General features: G+C 44.0%; 1 long non-coding RNA gene across 2 annotated transcripts; it reads right to left on the minus strand.

The window, feature by feature from the left end:
- Positions 1-6: 6 nt before the first annotated feature.
- LOC135531054 (uncharacterized) lies at positions 7-13675 on the minus strand. Of its 2 annotated transcripts, none has more exons than XR_010453946.1 (3): positions 12708-13675; positions 592-669; positions 7-306 (listed from the first exon to the last, which is right to left on the minus strand). It is a non-coding gene; the product is annotated as an uncharacterized LOC135531054 (long non-coding RNA). The 2 variants fall into 2 exon arrangements; XR_010453945.1 differs by lacking the exon at positions 12708-13675 and adding an exon at positions 10581-10901.
- Between the last annotated feature and the right edge of the window lie 990 nt (positions 13676-14665).

Below are 14665 nucleotides of genomic sequence, written 5' to 3' on the forward strand. Positions count from 1 at the left end.
CTCTGGTCTGATCTGTTATAAAGCTGAACATGTACGTAGCTGAGTCACTCTCTCTCAGGTCTGTGATTGTCAGGGTGTGTCCATTCATCTTATCACTACGGTACGTCACACGTCCTTTGTAGTCTGGGTCATCACTCAGACTCACAGGATTCCCCTCAGCATTATTTGTTATGAACCAGAAGGTTGTTGTGATGATATAACCTCTGGGATATGTGTAAGAGCAGGACATCTCCACTGTTGACCCCTTCAAGGTACAGATACTCTGAGTGGTGTATGTAACACTCCAGCCATTCTGACTCAGTACCACTGAAACACAGTTAGACATCACAAGGACGTTACATTAAGTTCAAGGTCTTGTGACTCACACTAACACTTTGTTCCATAGTTGCTGAGTTGAGACATAGATACTCTTTGGTTGAGTGTGAATGGAAACCACAGATAAGCTTCACTCAGTGAGGTGTGAAAGACAACTGTCTAAAGTGAAGTGGAGACGCCAAATGTGTCGACAGTAGAACATAAAAATGGTTATGCTTTTAAAAATATCTGTAGATCGATAAACAAGGCAACTTAAAGATAAGAATGAGACCATACCTGCCACAGACCAGAGAAAGACCCCCAACACACTTCCTGCTGTTCTCAAGGCCATTGTTGCATCTCCCACCCTGCAGTCTTAGAAACATAAACAACAACTCACTCTATAGCTGGTGAATAACTCCACCTGATACATTGAAGTAGAAACTGTAAATGGGGTACAGGGCCTCATTACTGAAAATGAACCAGACTCATATTGTGTTGTGTTGTGCTACATGGTTGTCTATGTGAATACTGTCTGTATGTAATGTGTGTGATGTGTTGCATGTATGTCTACATCTGTCTATTTAAGATGACATGATGTATGATGCAAAACAATGTCCTAATGGATACAATAAAGTCATCATCATCAACAACAACAACAATAATCGCTTATCGAACAGATCTGTTTTTCTGTAAACATATTTCTACATTGATCGTTCTGAAACTGTTTTAGTCTCAGAACCACAAATATTGGAGGAAAAATGTTCCATCTTTTACGGTCCGTCAAGCTGTACAGCAGCATAAAGACTGACCACCAGGTTCAATGATAGCTGCTATCACCAAGCTGTACAGCAGCCTAAAGACTGACCACCAGGTTCAATGATAGCTGCTATCACCAAGCTGTACAGCAGCCTAAAGACTGACCACCAGGTTGAATGATAGCTGCTATCACCAAGCTGTACAGCAGCATAAAGACTGACCACCAGGTTGAATGATAGCTGCTATCACCAAGCTGTACAGCAGCCTAAAGACTGACCACCAGGTTGAATGATAGCTGCTATCACCAAGCTGTACAGCAGCATAAAGACTGACCATCAGGTTGAATGATAGCTGCTATCACCAAGCTGTACAGTAGCCTAAAGACTGACCACCAGGTTGAATGATAGCTGCTATCAACAAGCTGTACAGCAGCCTAAAGACTGACCACCAGGTTGAATGATAGCTGCTATCACCAAGCTGTACAGCAGCATAAAGACTGACCATCAGGTTGAATGATAGCTGCTATCACCAAGCTGTACAGCAGCCTAAAGACTGACCACCAGGTTGAATGATAGCTGCTATCACCAGGCTGTAAAGCAGCCGAAAGACTGACCACCAGGTTGAATGATAGCTGCTATCACCAAGCTGTACAGCAGCCTAAAGACTGACCACCAGGTTGAATGATAGCTGCTATCACCAAGCTGTACAGCAGCCTAAAGACTGACCACCAGGTTGAATGATAGCTGCTATCACCAAGCCTTACAGCAGCCTAAAGACTGACCACCAGGTTGAATGATAGCTGCTATCACCAAGCTGTACAGCAGCCTAAAGACTGACCACCAGGTTGAATGATAGCTGCTATCTCCAAGCTGTACAGCAGCATAAGACTGACCACCAGGTTGAATGATAGCTGCTATCACCAAGCTGTACAGCAGCCTAAAGACTGACCACCAGGTTCAATGATAACTGCTATCACCAAGCTGTACAGAAGCCTAAAGACTGACCTCCAGGTTGAATGATAACTGTTATCACCAGGCTGTAAAGCAGCCGAAAGACTGACCACCAGGTTGAATGATAGCTGCTATCACCAAGCTGTACAGCAGCCTAAAGACTGACCACCAGGTTGAATGATAGCTGCTATCACCAAGCTGTACAGCAGCCTAAAGACTGACCACCAGGTTGAATGATAGCTGCTATCACCAAGTCTTACAGCAGCCTAAAGACTGACCACCAGGTTGAATGATAGCTGCTATCACCAAGCTGTACAGCAGCCTAAAGACTGACCACCAGGTTGAATGATAGCTGCTATCACCAAGCTGTACAGCAGCATAAGACTGACCACCAGGTTGAATGAATGCTGCTATCACCAAGCTGTACAGCAGCCTAAAGACTGACCACCAGGTTCAATGATAACTGCTATCACCAAGCTGTACAGAAGCCTAAAGACTGACCACCAGGTTGAATGATAACTGTTATCACCAAGCTGTGAGGATAAACAGCAAGTGACACACACACACACTTATTTTTAAGGTTGGTAGTTCATCTTCAATATTGCAGATAGATTGTGGCTTCAATCAATGTAATTGTCTGAATCTTTCCAATTCCCTATTTATAATTTTTGTAAATATATACAATATATATCAAATTTAAATATATATATATACATTATATTTCATATATATTAATATATATATATATATATATATATATATATATATTAATATATATATATATATATATACATTTTATTTCATATATATTAATATATATACAGTATACATCATATATGTCATATCAACTCAGCAAAAAAAAAAGTCCCTTTTTCAGGACCCTGTCTTTGAAAGATAGTTTGTAAAAATGCAAATAACTTCACAGATCTTCATTGTAAAGGGTTTAAACACTGTTTCCTATGCGTGTTCAATGACCCATAAACAATTAATCAACATGCACCTGCGGAACGGTCGTTAAGACACTAACATCTTACATACTATCGGCAATTAAAGTCACAGTTATGAAAACTTAGGACACGAAAGAGGCATTTCTAGTGACTCTGAAAAACACCAAAAGAAAGATGCCCAGGATCCCTGCTCCTCCTCGTGAACTTGCCTTAGGCATGCTGCAAGGAGGCATGAGGACTGCAGATGTGGCCAGGGCAATAAATTGCAATGTCCGTACTGTGAGACGCCTAAGACAGCGCTACAGGAAGACAGGATGGACAGCTGATCATCCTCGCAGCGGCAGACCACGTGTAACAACACCTGCACAGGATCGGTACAACCGAACATCACACCCGCAGGACAGATAAAGGATGGCAACAACAACTGCCCGAGTTACACCAGGAATGAACAGTCCCTCCATCAGTGCTCAGACTGTCCGCAATAGGCTGAGAGAAGCTGGACTGAAGGCTTGTAGGCCTGTTGTAAAGGCAGGTCCTCACCAGACATCACCAGCAACAATGTCGCCTATGGGCACAAACCCACCATCACTGGACCAAACAGGACTGGCAAAAAGAGCTCTTCACTGACGAGTCACGGTTTTGTTTCACCAGGGGTGATGGTTGGATTCGCGTTCATCGTCGAAGGACTGAGCGTTACACCGAGGCCTGTACTCTGGATCGGGATCGATTTGGAGGTGGAGGGTCGATCATGGTCTGGGGCGGTGTGTCACAGCATCATTGGACTGAGCTTGTTGTCATTGCAGGCAATCTCAAAGCTGTGCGTTTCAGGGAAGACAACCTACTCCCTCATGTGGTATCCTTCCTGCAGGCTCGTCCTGAAATGACCCTCAAGCATGACAATTCCACCAGCCATACTGCACTTTCTTTGTGTGATTTCCTGCAAGACAGGAATGTCAGTGTTCTGCCATGGCCAGCGACGAGCCCAGATCTCAATCCCAATGTGCACGTCTGGGACCTGTTGGATCGGAGGGTGAGAGCTAGGGCCATTCCACCCAGAAATGCAGGTGCCTTGGTGGTAGAGTGAGGTAACATCTCACAGCAAGATCTGGCCAATCTGGTGCAGTCCATGTGGAGGAGATGCACTGCAGTACTTAATGCAGCTGGTGGCCACACCAGATACTGAGAGTTACTTTTGATTTTGAACCCCCCGTTTGTTCAGGGTCACATTATTCCCTTTCTGTTTGTCACTTGTCAGTTTATGTCTCAGTTGTTGAATCTTGAAAATATTTACACATGTTAAGTTTACTGAAAATAAACACAGTTGACAGTGAGAGGACGTTTCAGTTTTTATATATATTTTTTGTAAATATATTTTCCACTCAATGATCATGCTGCTGCTCCCCCTATGGTCATTTCACCTCACCCCCTCTACAGTCTTTACTCTGCCTCCACCCCAAAGGTCATTATTCATCACTGCCAGAGTTATTATCTATATAGTACTAGTTCTACTTTTATTGTTTTCATTACCATTTTCCATAATTTTATTTCACTAGACCTGCATATTGGAGCTCGAAGCCTAAGATGTTCACTGTAGCCTGCAATTACACCTGCAACCCTGTGCATGTGACTATTAATTAAACTATCTGAATCTTTATTATCTTTATTATTGTCCCCTAACCCTATCTCACCTCCTCTATTTGGAGTAAACTAATGACAAACAACACAGACAAAATGTTGTGTTACTGTCCTGGTGCGGACCAAAACATTTATTCCCATTCAAAATGTTTTTCATAACCACTAACCCTTAATCCTAACCCCTAAAACAAAATCTAACTTTTAATCCTAAAAATAACCCTTTTCCTTGTGTGGACCTGTGAAATGTACACACTTGTCCAAATTTTCCTTGTTTTACTGTCCTTGTGAGAACTTCTGGTCCAAGGACAGTAAAACCACACACACACACACACACACACACACACACACACACACACACACACACACACACACACACACACACACACACACACACACACACACACACACACACACACACACACACACACACACACACACACACACACACTGACTGTGGTTTAGGACTGCATTATTCTATGTATGGTGAGGTCACTTGTGAAAAGGAAGCATTTCAGTGTAAATTGAAAATGGACGAAAGTCAGCACAGTTATATTTCTTCTTTTGAGGAGTGGACCTACATTTTAAAAACAGGCAAAATGTGACCAAATCCCATCACTCCTCATCAGCTGCATCAACGTGGTACTGAAGGTTCCAGTGTCCTAGACAAGGAGTCTCCCTACTGGCATCTCTTAACATTTCTGCAGCCTCCTCTCTTCATATGATGTCCTCATTCATTTGTCCAGTGATATAATGCCACTATGATATTATGTTACATTGGTTGCTTCCCAAATGCACCCTACGTGCCCTGGTCAAAAGTAGTACACTATTAACTTCTCTAGGATAGGAGGCAGCATTTTCACGTTTGGATGAAAAACGTGCCCAGAGTAAACTGCCTCCTACTCAGTCCCAGATGCTAAAATATGCATATCATTTTTAGTATTGGATGGAAAACACTCTGAAGTTTCTAAAACTGTCTGAATCATGTCTGTGACTATAACAGAACTTATTTGGCAGGCAAAACCCCAAGGACAAACCATTCAGAATCATTTTTTGGAGGTCACTCTCTTTTCAATGGGTTTTCATTGGGAATCCGGTGTTTTTCTGGATCAAACGAGCCAAATAAATGGACATTTTTGATATATATCGACAGAGTTAATCGAACAAAAGGTCCATTTGTGATGTTTATGGGACATATTGGAGTGTCAACAGAAGAAGCTTGTCAAAGATAAGGCATGAATTATATCTTTATTTCTGTTTTGTGTCGCGCCGGGAGTGTTGAAAGATGATTGTCTGTGATTGTTAGCTGGGGTGCTATCCTCAGATAATAGAATTGTTTGCTTTCGCCGTAAAGCATTTTTCAAATCTGACACGTTGGCTGGATTCACAACCAGTGTAGCTTAAATGTGGTATATTGAATGTGTGATTTCATGAAAGTTTGATTTTTATAGTAATTTATTTGAATTTGGCGCTCTGCATTTTCACTGGATGTTGGCCAGGTGGGATGCTACCATCCCACATATCCCAGAGAGGTTAAAAATGATTAGCCTACGCCACGCTGTATCTTGGTCCAACCATCCTTACAACGACAAGCGTTACAGAGGTCCCAACACCCACGGACCAAGCAGTGTGCCCTCAAGGAGCAGGGATCCTGGGCCTGGGAGGAAAGCCAGAAGTGGAGGACATCCTGGACGTGGGACGAAATCATGACAGGAGACATGGAAGCAGGCGGAGGAAGCGAAGAAACAACAACAATGACACCGGGGTTCGCGGCCATGACGGAAACCCGGGAGGCAGCCTCAAAACAGTTTTTGGGGGGCACACGGGGTGGTTGGCAGAGCCAAGGTGGGAACCAGAACCAGCTCCCTGTACTCACCGTGTGGAGTTGGTCACCGTTCAGGTGCCATGTTTTGCAGTTTTACGCACCGTGTCTCCAGTGCGCCTCCACAGCCCGGTGCGTTCTGTGCAAGCTCCCTGCACTTGTCGTGCTAATGTGGGTATCTGTCCAGGATGGGTTGTGCCGGCTCAGCGCTCCTGGTCCCCAGTATGCCTCCAGGGTCCAGTATATCCTGCGCCGGCTCTACGCACTGTGTCCCCAGTGTGCCTTCACAGCCCTGTGCATTCTGTGCCAGCTCCCCACTCTTGCCGTGTGAAGGTGGTCATTTGTCCAGGACGGTTGCGCCAGCTCTGCGCTCCAGACCCCCAGTGCGCCTCCATGGTCCAGTATATCCTGTGCCGGCTTCACGCACCCGGCCTCCAGTGATGATCCATGGCCTAGAGCCTCCAGTGATGATCCATGGCCTGGAGCCTCTAGAGACAATCCAAGGTCCGGAGCCTCCAGTGAGGGTTCCCAGTACAGAGCCTCCAGCGACGTTCTGCAGTCCAGAGCCTTCAGTGATGATCCATGACCCGGAGCCTCCAGTGATGATCCACGGCCCAGAGCTTCCAGTGATGATCCACGACCCGGAGCCTCCAGGGATGATCCTTGGCCCGGAGCCTCTAGAGATGATCCAAGGTCCGGTGCCTCCAGCGGGGGTTCCCAGTCCAGAGCCTCCGGCAAAGATCCACGGTCCGGAGCCTCTGGCGACGATCCACGATCCGATTCCTCCGCCGACGATCCACGTCCAGAGTCCCCGGCAACAATCTACGGTCCAGAGTCCTTGGCGACGATCCGCGGTCTGGTTTCTCCGGCGACGATCCACGTTCCGGTTCCACGGAAGAGGAGGGATACGCGAGCGGAGCAGGGTCTACGTCCCGAACCGGAGCCGCCACCGAGGCTAGATGCCCACCCGAACCCTCCCCCATAGAGTCAGGTTTTGCGGCCGGTGAATGCACCTTGGGGGGGGTCCTGTCACGCCCTGACCTTAGAGAGCCTTTTGATTCTCTATTTTGGTTAACCTAATAATAATGTCCTCAATAATGTTGGGTCAATAACAACATAATAAACTAATGAAACACAACACTGGCTAGTACTTGACCAAGTCACATTTAAGCACACAAACACTGATGTCTATAGTAGTATTAGCTATCATATTCTGTTACACTGTTGGCCCTTATGTACAGCAGATGAGGCTGGTGATAGAGGAGATGGTGCAGCAGTGGACTATTTTTACTCAAGTGTTTTTTATGGACTCGGATCAACAAACAATTAAAACAAACATTTTTTAGTTCTTAATGTTAGTTCTTAATGTCTCTGCCATCATTTCCTATGGCCGAAACAGCTTCTAAACATCAGCACAGTGATCACTAAACTTAATTTGGATGAACATTTCTACTTCAACGGGTCTGCAACTTTGGACATTCTGCTTACTCCGGACCAGACCCTGATCCCCGGCAACAGAGAGTCAAGCGAGCAGGCATACTGACGATATTACGTCGGTCATCAAATAGAACCCCAAATAGACCAAGAAACTGGAAGAGCTCGAGACTATCCTGTCAACAGGACCTGAATAACTGTAATATATGTTTCTCAGAGTCGTGGCAGAACGAGGACATGGATATACATCTTGTTGATTTGTCTACACTCTTAGAAAACAAATGGTGCTATTTAGAACCTTAGAGGGTTATTTGGCTCTCCCCATAGGATAACACTTTGAAGAACCCTTTATCTTTCCAGGTAGAACATTTTTGGATTCCATGTAGAACACTTTCCACAGAGGGTTCTACATGGAACACAAAAAGGTTCTACCTGGAAACAAAAATAATTCTACCTAGAACCAAAAAGGGTACTCCTTTTTGAACCTCACCTGTGCAACTAGGGGCAGCAAAACTGAAGTTCACCTATACTCTACACATGCATAAAAAGCCCTCCCTTTGGCAAATCAGACCATATCTTTATCCTCCTGCTTCCTGCCTACAAGCAAAAGCAAACAGGATGTACCAGAGACACGCTCAATACAGAAGTGATCCGATCAGGTGGATGCTCAGCTACAGGACTGTTTCACTAGCACAGACTGGAATATGTTCCGGGATTCATCCAATAACATGGAGGAATTGATCACGTCATTCACCACTTCATTAATAAGTTTATCTCCGACATTGTCACCACAGTGACCTACAGACGTACCTACCAGAAGCCACGGATTACAGGCAACATCTGCACAGAGCTAAAGGCTAGAGCTTCCACTTTCAAGGAACGGGACACTAATCCGGACTGTTAAAGAAATACTGCTATGACCTCTGATGAGCAATCAAACCGGAAACGCGTCAATACAGGACGAAGGCTGAATCCTACTCTGCTGGCTCTGAAGAGAGAAGCATGTGGCTGGGCTTGCAAACTATCATGGATTACAAAGGGGAATCCAGCCGCGAGCTGCCCAGTGACACAAGTCCACCAGACGAACTACAGTAAATTACTTCTATGCTCACTATCCTGATGCCTAGTCACTTTACCCCTCCCTATGGGACAGCAGGTAGCCTAGCGGTTAAGAGCGCTGGGCCAGTAAAGGTTGCTGTTTTGACTTCCTGAACTGGCAAAAGCAGTAAATTCTGCAGTTCTGCCCTTGAGCAAGGCAGTTAACCCACAACAACAACTGCTCCCGGGCGACGATTACGTCCATTTGTACAGCCGCACACACCTCTCTGATTCAGAGGGGTTGAATTAAATGTAGAAGACACATTTCAGTTGAATGCATTCAGTTGTGCAACTGACTAGGTATCCCCCTTTCCCTTATATGTATGTACACAAACACCTCATTACCTCGCAGCCCTGCACATCGACTCTGTACTGTGAAACAGATGTTATTTTTACTCGTTGTTGATATTCGTTAATCACTCTGTATTTATTCCTTGTGTCACTATTTCCCTCAAAACATTTATACAGTGTAAGTATTCAGACCCCTTTACCTATTTTGACATTTTGTTACGTTCCAGCCTTATTCTAAAATGGAATAAAGAACAATTTCCCTCATCATTCTACACACGATACACCATAAAGACAAAGCAAAAACTGTTTTTTTTACACAAGTATTCATAACCTTTGTTATGAGATTCGAAATTGAGCTCAGGTGTATCATGTTTCCATTGATCGTCCTTAAAATGTGATTGGAGTCCACCTGTGGTAAATTCCTGTCTATATAAGGTCCCACAGTTGACTATGCATGTCAGAGAAAAAACCAAGCCATGACGATGAAGGAATTGTCTGTACAGCTCCGAGACAGGATTGGGTCCAGGCAAAGATTTGGGGAAGGGTACAAAACATGTCTGCAGCATTGAAGGTCCCCAAGAACACAGTGGCCTCCATCATTCTTAAATGGAAGAATGGAGCAATCGGAGGAGACATGCCTTGGTCAGGTAGGTGACCAAGAACTCTATGGTCTCTCTGACAGAGCTCCAGTGTTCCTCTATGGAGATGGCAGAACCTTCCAGATGGATAACCAACTCTGCAGCACTCCACCAGTCAGGCCTTTATTGTAGAGTGGCCAGATGGAAGCCAGATGACAGCCAGCTTGAAATTTGCCAAAAGGCACCGAAATGAGACTCTCTGTTCTGATGAAACCAAGATGGAAGTCTTTGGCCTCTCATGTTAAACCTACTCCTAAACACAACCCACCATCACTGTGTCTCATGTTAATACTACTCCTAAACACAACCCACCATCATTGTGTCTCTTGTTAATACTACTCCTAAACACAGTCCACCACAACTGTGTCTATACTACTCCTAAAGCTCTTACGAAGCATTCATTCATTCAATCACTCAAAACTCTTACTTTAGGCCATTTTCAAAATGTCTCCACAACAATCTGTTGATCTGAGAACACTTAAAATAGCATGCACAAGTCTTTATGTGAAACCACATGTCCAACGTACACACACACACACACGCACACACATGTACACACACACACACACACACACACACACACACACACACACACACACACACACACACACTTATCATTGTCCAATTTTCACTGTGGTCTTTTATACTACATACAGAACCATGTAAACACTGTGTTGACTATACTATTTATAACGTTAACATTTTAATGACCTACCTTGCCCTTCTGAGTTCTGTATATACAGGTCAAAGTTCCATGATGTTATTCAATTAGAACCCATTCCATTTAAACACCCATGACCATCACTCCTCATCGGCTGCATCAAAGTGGTACTGAAGGTTCAGTGATCTAGACTAGAGCACCAATGGGTGGTCCTGGGAACCAAACCCATAACGTTGCAAGTGCCATGTTCTACCAACTGAGCTACAGAGGAACATGTTCTGTAAAGTCTAATGTGTATATACAGATTTCTGATATGACTCAGGAGGCCTGTCAGAGGACAGACAGGAAAGGAGAACAGGGAAGTGATACTGAGTGTGTGCATGCACTGTCTCATGTTTATACTACTCCTAAACACAACCCACCATCACTGTGTCTCATGTTAATACTACTCCTAAACACAACCCACCATCAGTGTGTCTCATGTTAATACTACTCCTAAACACAACCCACCATCACTGTGCTCATGTTTATACTACTCCTAAACACAACCCACCATCACTGTGTCTCATGTTAATACTACTCCTAAACACAACCCACCATCACTGTGTCTCAAATACACAAACCCCCACCATCACTGTGTCTCATGTTAATACTACTCCTAAACACAACCCACCATCACTGTGTCTCATGTTAATACTACTCCTAAACACAACCCACCATCACTGTGTCTCATGTTAATACTACTCCTAAACACAACCCACCATCACTGTGTCTCATGTTAATACTACTCCTAAACACAACCCACCATCACTGTGTCTCATGTTAATACTACTCCTAAACACAACCCACCATCACTGTGCCTCATGTTAATACTACTCCTAAACACAACCCACCATCACTGTGTCTCATGTTAATACTACTCCTAAACCAACCCACCATCACTGTGTCTCATGTTAATACTTAATGTTAATACTACTCCTAAACACAACCCACCATCACTGTGTCTCTCATGTTAATACTACTCCTAAACACAGCCCACCATCACTGTGTCTTAGGTTTATACTACTCCTAAACACAACCCACCATCACTGTGTCTCATGTTAATACTACTCCTAAACACAACCCACCATCACTGTGTCTCATGTTAATACTACTCCTAAACACAACCCACCATCACTGTGTCTCATGTTAATACTCCTAAACACAACCCACCATCACTACTCCCTAAACACAACCCACCATCACTGTGTCTTAGGTTTATGCTACTCCTAAACACAACCCACCATCACTGTTTCTCATGTTAATGCTACTCCTAAACACAACCCACCATCACTGTGTCTCATGTTAATGCTACTCCTAAACACAACCCACCATCACTGTGTCTCATGTTAATGTTAAACACAACCCACCATCACTGTGTCTCATGTTAATACTACTCCTAAACACAACCCACCATCACTGTGTCTCATGTTAATACTACTCCTAAACACAACCCACCATCACTGTGTCTCATGTTAATACTAAAACACAACCCACCATCACTGTGTCTCACCTCCTAAACACAACCCACCATCACTGTGTCTCATGTTAATACTACTCCTAAACACAACCCACCATCACTGTGTCTCATGTTAATACTACTCCTAAACACAACCCACCATCACTGTGTCTCATGTTAATACTACTCCTAAACACAACCCACCATCACTGTGTCTCATGTTAATACTACTCCTAAACACAACCCACCATCACTGTGTCTCTTGTTAATACTACTCCTAAACACAACCCACCATCACTGTCTCATGTTAATACTACTCCTAAACACAACCCACCATCTCTGTGTCTCATGTTAATACTACTCCTAAAGCTCTTACGAAGCATCCACCTAATCACTGTTACTCTCAGTCTTACTTTAGGTCATTTTCAAACAAGTCTCCACAACAATCTATTGCTTTCAGAGTCCTTAAAATACCATAATAAAGTATTATATGCGTAACCACATGTACAATACTGTATCAGATTAAATATGCAGAAATACATCTACAGAGTATACTGTACATAACAGAAAAACAAAACATACATTACAATAGCATCGCCATGCACATAACAGGATACAGAAGTTCATGGAAACAAACAAATGATAAAATAAACATATTTTAAGATATCATCAAGCATACTTACAGAGTGAAGGGGAGATGTGTTGCAAGTTAACTTACTGGAAGTCTATATAAATAGACACTGAGTGTGAGGTTTGAAGTCCGGTTGACACAACATTGAAGCAGTCAGGGACGATAGAGTTGAATAGAGGGCGTACTTGCTTCAAAGCCTGTTTTAGCATGGCTAAAGCCATTGAATACACCATTTCAGTTGGTATACCGACTGTTATTAAACTTATGGAAGTTGAAGATATTAACTACTTTAATACGGAAATAGCCCTCAATGGTGCTGCTCATTCTGTCACAGAAGACATCATGACTAAGATGTCAAGATGTACCTTCTATCCAACTCTATGTCAGGGACCAAGAAGCTTATGCAGAGAAGGCTTCCTTCAGCAGTCACTCAGACAGTGTTTGAGAACATCAAAACTGATGTATTATGGGTAAATTGTGACTGACTGAATGATCTATAAATAATATTGAGTAGTTATTCATCATGCAAGGTGATTTGTAGATCTCGACTTGCCTATAAAGTCAGCTACAATGTCGAATACTCCCACATTTACAAAAATCCCATTCAAGTCACGGGACTGATATTAACATTCTCTCATCATGTTCAAATCATCTAGAAGTGACTTTGTTGACCTTCACAACGCATTTTTTTAAACTTTTGATTGATTTCGAAATGATGCGCAAGAAATGCCTCTTATCAGTCACATGACGAATGAGATTTGTGCCACGAATGCTAAAACGTTAGCAGGTGGAAACAGTGTCAGGGGAAACTAAACCAAAGCAGGGACTGATGTCACCATGTTCATAGACTGCTAAAAGGGAAGGGAAACCAATGTGTCATTTTGTAACTTGGGTGAACCTTCATTATATTATAACAATATATTAGCAAGAGAATAGAGTGTAAGGACTAGCTTTGGTTTGGGGCCATAGCTCTTTAGTCCAGGTTCTGTGGTGGTTCTCTTCCCTTCAGGTTCTGTGGTGGTTCTCTTCCATCCAGGTTCTGTGGTGGTTCTCTTCAGTGCAGGTTCTGTGGTGGTTCTCTTCCCTTCAGGTTCTGTGGTGGTTCTCTTCCCTTCAGGTTCTGTGGTGGTTCTCTTCCCTCCAGGTTCTGTGGTGGTTCTATCAGTCCAGGTTCTGTGGTGGTTCTCTCCCCTGGATGGTCTGATATACGGAGTGCTGAGCGTCTCTCTGAAGAGATGTGAACGTGTCACTGTGGGGGATTTTCACACTCAGAGAGACAGTGACACAGGAAACACAGTATGAGCACTTTACACACTGCTCTATAGCATTCTCTCTCACTTTGTAACGGCTTTCTTCTGTTGAAGGAGGAGCGGACCAAAATGCAGCGTGATGGTTACTCATGTTTATTGAATGAAAGTAGACTAGACGTGAAATAACTGAACATGTACAAAAACAACAGACGGAAACGTGAAAAACTATACAGCCTGTCTGGTGAAACTAAACACAGAGACAGGAACAATCACCCATGAAAACACTCACAGAATATGGCTACCTAAATATGGTTCCCAATCAGAGACAACGATAATCACCTGGCTCTGATTGAGAACTGCCTCAGGCAGCCATAGACTATACTATACGTCCCACAAAAACCCCAAGACAAAAACACACCACAATAACCCATGTCACACCCTGGCCTGACCAAATAAATGAAGATAAATATAATATATTTCGACCAGGGCGTGACAGAACCCCCCCCCCCTAAGGTGCGGACTCCCGGACGCACATCAAAACAATAGGGAGGGTCCGGGTGGGCGTCTGTCCATGGTGGCGGCTCCGGCGCGGGACCCCACTCTATTAATGTCTTAGTCCCCCTTCCTCGCGTCCTAGGATAGTCCACCCTCGCCGCCGACCATGGCCTAGTAGTCCTCACCCGGAACCCCACTGGACTGAGGGTCAGCTCGGGACAGAGGGTCAGCTCGGGACAGAGGGTCAGCTCGGGACAGAGGGGCA

This window comes from Oncorhynchus masou, unplaced genomic scaffold (genome assembly GCF_036934945.1).
Source record: "Oncorhynchus masou masou isolate Uvic2021 unplaced genomic scaffold, UVic_Omas_1.1 unplaced_scaffold_1505, whole genome shotgun sequence".
NCBI classification, from domain to species: Eukaryota; Metazoa; Chordata; class Actinopteri; order Salmoniformes; family Salmonidae; genus Oncorhynchus; species Oncorhynchus masou.